The following is a 6,000-nucleotide window of genomic DNA, read 5'->3' on the forward strand; positions in this document are numbered from 1 at the left end:
GATATTTCACTTGGTCACAAACCAGCCATGCTCTTGCAGAAAGGCTATCACCTGACCTGTTCTGTAGTTGACAATGTGCTTTAAATTCCCCATCACAAAATTGTCATCCAGATAGGGTAATTTCATGAATCCTTGTTTCTTCTCTTCCACCACTAAAGTAGCTAGAACCTTGGTAAACGTTTTCAGAGATGTTGCCAGCAGACTGGGCAGGTACGTGAACTGTAATGGCTGCCATGGAGATCTGAAGAGGAAAAAGCAGTATCTTAGTTAAGAGAATATTCAAAATGCATGCCAAAATTAAAATAGATGATAAAGTAATTGCTGTCCCATAGTTCAAATCCAACGTCCGATACAAAGTCTAATTCTTGTATGAAATTGTTCAAAATGCATGTTTACTGTTAGTGAATGGGGGCAAAATAGGAAGCAAATCCGTGCAAATGAGCCTGTACCAAGGCGGATGAGTGAGGTAAACTAAAACAGAGCGACTGAGGAAAAGGAGAGAAGACACAAGTGTACTGGTGGCATACGTAATGAAAAGAACATAAAGGAAGAAGGACCTGCTTGAGAGAGCTTGCAATCTAGATGGGGGGGGGGGTGTAACACAAAGGGGTGAGTCAGTGTGATAGGGACAGTAGGTATGGGTTAGAAGGAATACTGGTAGGCTTTGGTGAAGAAGTGGGTTTTGAGAACCCTTTTGAAGTTGGAGGGCCTGATAGAAAGAGAGAGTTCCAGAGGTGGAGGGCAGCGCAGGAGAAGTCTTGGAGTTGGGAGTGAGACAAGGTGATGAGTTAGGAGGAGAGGCAGTGAAGAGTGTGAAGGTGTAAGATGAACTTGGAGATTTAATAGGGAAAAGAGTAGGTGAGAGTAAAGAATTTGAACTGGACTCTGTAGGGAAAAGGGAACCAGTTTAGGGACTGGAAGAGATGGAAGGCAGATGCAGACCAGTGGGAAAGAGAAAAAATATGAGCACAGAGTTGAGGATGGATTGGAGTGGGAAGAGGCAGGAGGAAAGAAGGCCAGAGAGAAGGAGGTTACAGTAGTCCAGGCGAGAGATTTCAAGCAAATATATGAGGTAGTGTCCAGGATGAGAAAGGGTCTGATCCTGGAGATGTTATGAATATGGAAAACGGAGGGAGACATCGGACTTACAAGACTGATTAAAGGGTAATGTTGTCAATAGATAGAGAGAAGCGGGAAGGTTAGGGGACTCAGGAGGGAAGAACATGAGGAGTCCAATTTTAGACATATTAGGCCTGATTCATCTTTGGACGTAAGTCCCTTTGCATGCCGTATGTTGCGTGAAATAGCTCAGTATATGCTCAAAAATGGACAATACACCAATGAGCGCAAATGCATGCAATTCATGTCTGAACTCAAATGACTTCAGCATTCCAGGATCCAGACAAGCAGCACCTGAATACACCAGAAGCCATCGGTGGTGAAGTTGATAAGAACAGGTAGGAGAGAGCAGGACAGTCTGCCAACTGTCCTAAATCTGGTGGGGCAGTCCCAAATTTGGGTGATTGTCTCCCTTAGTCAGGATTTGGTCTGACTACAAGGACAGTTAGAAGGTATGTCCTACTTCACACTGTACTGCTCATAAAGGCAAAGCTGCGTGCACCTATCAGTAGTGCACACAGTATTGCCTGTGTATTTGTCTAAAATGATAACCATGTTACATCATAGGAGCCCCCCCTGTCTAAAGTGCCCTGGGCCCCCCAGAGCCTTAATTCAGCTCTGGGTGCAACCCATGATGCAACGCAATTATCATTTTAGCCAGTACTAGGACGCTCTCCAACCCCTTCCTATACATTTCAAATACCTGAACAATGCTATGTGAAGCAGGACAAAATCAGGAATGTCCCACTAGAATCACAGTTCTGCTCTCTCCTACATGTTCTTACAGCTGTCACTACCCGTTTGCCTGCACCCACCTCTAATATTTAGGTTCCTGTCATGCAACCGGCCCCGACGTAAAATATTCTTCACATTTAATATATAGCCCTCTTTCTCCCTAAATTTAGCCGGCATTCAAATAATAGCCTCCAAACAAACCCAGCGTTGAATTAATAGTCCTGTCCCCCGCACTTAAAAATAATAGACACACCCTTATTGAAGTAAATAGCCCACACCATCAAATAATCCCTCAATTAAATTAATATCTCACCACACATTAAATGATTAACCACTAGTATTAAATTCATAGCCTATTACAAATCTCACAGGCCTTCTTCCAATTTTCCTCTGTCTGCCTCTCTTGGTTAAAGCACACATGGGATGGTGCACAGGTGTTCTACTTTTAGAAATATATATAGCCATTTTGAATCATTTAATAATTTACAAGTGTGGCCACGGCGCACAGTCATTTCTTCCTGCTTTGTGATGTCATGTGACTATTATGTATTATTAAAGTAATTCTATCGTTTTCAAATTAGCATTGCCCAAGCGATTGTGTTGTGTTTCCAAGGCACAAAGTAATTTATTTTAGCAGATGCAAAATTTAACAATTCAATACATAATTATAATACAGTACAGCCAATACCAAAAGATAAACACATACCGTGCTCGCTTGCGCTCGCTGTGCTCCCACTGGCACCAGCGAACAGTATTTCACTCCAGAATACTGTGGTTAGAGTAGACTGAGGCCAGTGCCAGGGAGAGCTGTTATTATATACACTCAGTGTTACAGTGAGAAGAATGCAGATGGTGTGGCTTGCTTCTATTGGTTCAGGTATCAGGAAGGTCCAGAGTGCTGCAGGTCATAGGCCAGTTCAAACCAAAATATCCAAAGGTGAGGGTCTTCTCTCCAGGGGTTGTGCTCTGACTTTTCCCGCCAAGACTCCAGTTTCAACTAGTCTATTAGCATTTTATAGTCAGTATCGCTTTAAGTATTTATTCCCTAACATCACTAACTAGAGTATGCAATGTGCGATCTCTTCGGCGAAAGAACTGGACAACTGCTGATGAATAGGGGATTAAAATGATACCAGACATGACACATTTCCTATAACCTGGACCTTAAATAACACTGAAGTGTACATAAAATCTTAATTTATAAACTAATAATAAACTAAATACTATCTGCTCATAAATCACTGTGGAATGGAATCAATATAAATATGAAATATATAAATAACTAAATGTTGTAGTGCGAGTGTGTGCATGCGTATTTTACCGCGTGATAGCGCCATGCCCCGTGTAGCGTTGCATACTGAGTGCAATCGCACAATAAAACAATATTAACCAATATACTTTTGTTCATCCAAATATACAACTTCGACAGTATTTTTACAGATACCTGCATAGTTTAAAAAAAAGATGGTGTCGATTGCAGAAACAGGTCATTCCTTATGATGGGCTGACTCTGCTGTTTATGGACATATTGTGGTGCTCCAAGCAGCTTGCTGGATAGTCAAAGTTATGTGTCTGTTTCTGCTTAATAATGTAGAAAGAACAGTCTGTTTTGCAGAATAAAAGTGGAGGGGCTAGGCATAATTAGATATTTTCCAATTTTAGATTGTATCCGCAGAGCCTTTCTAGTCGGGGAAAGTGGCCAGGGGTTAAGCTATCTCAGAGCTTCAGCCACTATTTTTAAGGGGTGACTTTTGCTCCATCGGGGGCATTGCAGAAGAACATTTATCTGTACACACAAAGAAATGTCAATAAAACTCATTGTCTGGTACAGCAGGTGCAGTCTTCTGTCTGCCGCTCTTGCTTGAATCACACGTGGGACAGCGCGCATGTCACATGATGTACATACCATGTGACTGTGAGGTAAGTTGCCTGGTCCTGGGGTTAGGGACAAGTCACTCAAATGTTCACCAGAGATAAGGGGGGAGGTTCGGACAACTGGAAACCGCCTAAGTGTGCACCTGGATTACAGTTGGAAGGAGACAAGTCCTAGCTTTATTGCCATGTAACATAGTTTGTCTAGGTGCAAACTGTCTACAGCATGACAGGAGGATTGTCTGAGCTAGGCTCCCACTGGAGGCGGTTCTGCCCTCCAGTGGTGACTACTACTATAAATCGATTTAATGTATATAAAGTCAAATTACAAAGCTGCTAATAACTCCAGTAAGTAATCCCATTGAAGGACACTGCATGTTTTTAGTTCCATTAAGTGGTCTATAGCAGAGAACAATAGCTTGCACATATCTGCATAGTAAGTGTAAATGTTTTATGTATATATTTGTAAATGGATTGTTATTAGCAGTGTGACAGGATGGGTTTACCCTGCCGCCATGTACTTTGTTGTCAGTTTGTGGTTTTAGTGCTTTGTCTTGGGATTTCTTTTACCATCAGTAACCTGCCATTAATAACCATTCCTACTTGTGTTACTCAGGCACCAGACACGCACTAAGGGCGAGAGCCAACTGCTCACTAGTTGAGGGAGAGTAGTTGCTGCCCCCATCCCTTTGGTTCACTGGCCTCTGGAACCACTTATTTGTGGGTGATTGGTGTAGCTGCTGCAGCACCTCTTTGCTGGTGACTGTGGCTGGCTCCTACTGACAGCTTACTTTGGATTTGGACTGCATAGTAGAAGGCAGAGCGGTGCCTTGGGTTGCTGGGTTCAATACAGGACAGCTGGGGAATGGTTTAGAGTGTTAGTTCTTATCTGTAGGTCAGAGAATCAGCAGATAATAGACATCATGCAATATCTTGGAGGAAGTATAGTGTTTATTGTTCATTAGTAGTCCTTACAAGACCTGTTACACATTGGTATGCGGTCCTGATGATATACCCAGATGAAATACAAGAATGTACACAAACAATACAGCAACATGTGCTCTTTATATAGAGTGAAAGCCAGTCTCAGCACCAGCCATAAATTCAAATAAGGACTTGAAATGCTGTATATATCCTAGGGGATGTTTATGCAGGGTGACCAATCAAGGAGAGGGTCTAGGCTGCTCTAAGCCAACCAATCAGGATTAGATGTGACTGGGCCAATAGGCAATGATTTTATGCTCATGCCCAGCTAATTTTCCCTTGATCAGACATCTCTCTTGCAAGCAGGACAGGTTTCAACACAGTGATTATTACATAATAATATTTGGCATCAGAGAATAACTCTGGTCACAGGGAGCTATGTATTATCTAAAATTGGGATTCAAGCACAATATACAGTAATCTGTAACTTATAACTATATGCTTTATCACTGGTACATTTCCTCAGGACACACAGACACTTGGATAGAAGACACCTACTAGAAAGGGAATGCAGCACAAAAATGCAGAATATAGTGAAGCACAGGTACAATTTTAGTACAAACCTCTAGCAGAAAATGGTGTGAAAAATTTGTTAGAAGTTTTCTTTTAAATCTGAAAATTGCAGGTACTGTATATCAAGCAAATCAGATGTCAGTGTAAATTGGCAAACAGGCTTCATGTGGCTATTAACTTTCAGGAAGACATTCTGATTGCAAGGAAATGAACACAAAATACTTCCATTCACTTTAAACTGAAACTGATTCACAAGTGATACTTTTCCATGTATTTAACATAAAAATATTATAAAAGTAATGTTTACAAACTTGTGGCAAGTAAGACAGTATATGTATATGAATGTTTGTTTTTCTTTACTAATATCCCCTGTAGTTTCCCCCTGAACAAATGTACCTATGTTCTATGCAATTGCGTGCAGTTTTTGTGAAAAATAAGTGTGTCACACACATCAGTTTGGTCGTGTTTTGCTTAAGAATTATCAGGCAAAGATAATGAAATTGCTCATAACTTTTGTGAGCCATCATTGATGAATGGTTGAATGTGTTTTTGAATTTGCCAATCGGAATGCCAGTAGTTTGTAAATGATCATTTTGAACATACCAGTTCAATATCACAGTGCATGTGGAGACATAATTACTTTACTAACGAACAATCACATAGTTTAAAATTTGGTTATTCTATGTGTGCTAAATCTAATAATCAGTCCAGTCAGTGGTGAAAATGGGAGTGTATAAAGGTGGTATACCATACCGCCACTTCTCCTACTGCCTTCAT

This window comes from Mixophyes fleayi, chromosome 2, assembly GCF_038048845.1.
Source record: "Mixophyes fleayi isolate aMixFle1 chromosome 2, aMixFle1.hap1, whole genome shotgun sequence".
Classification (NCBI taxonomy): Eukaryota; Metazoa; Chordata; class Amphibia; order Anura; family Limnodynastidae; genus Mixophyes; species Mixophyes fleayi.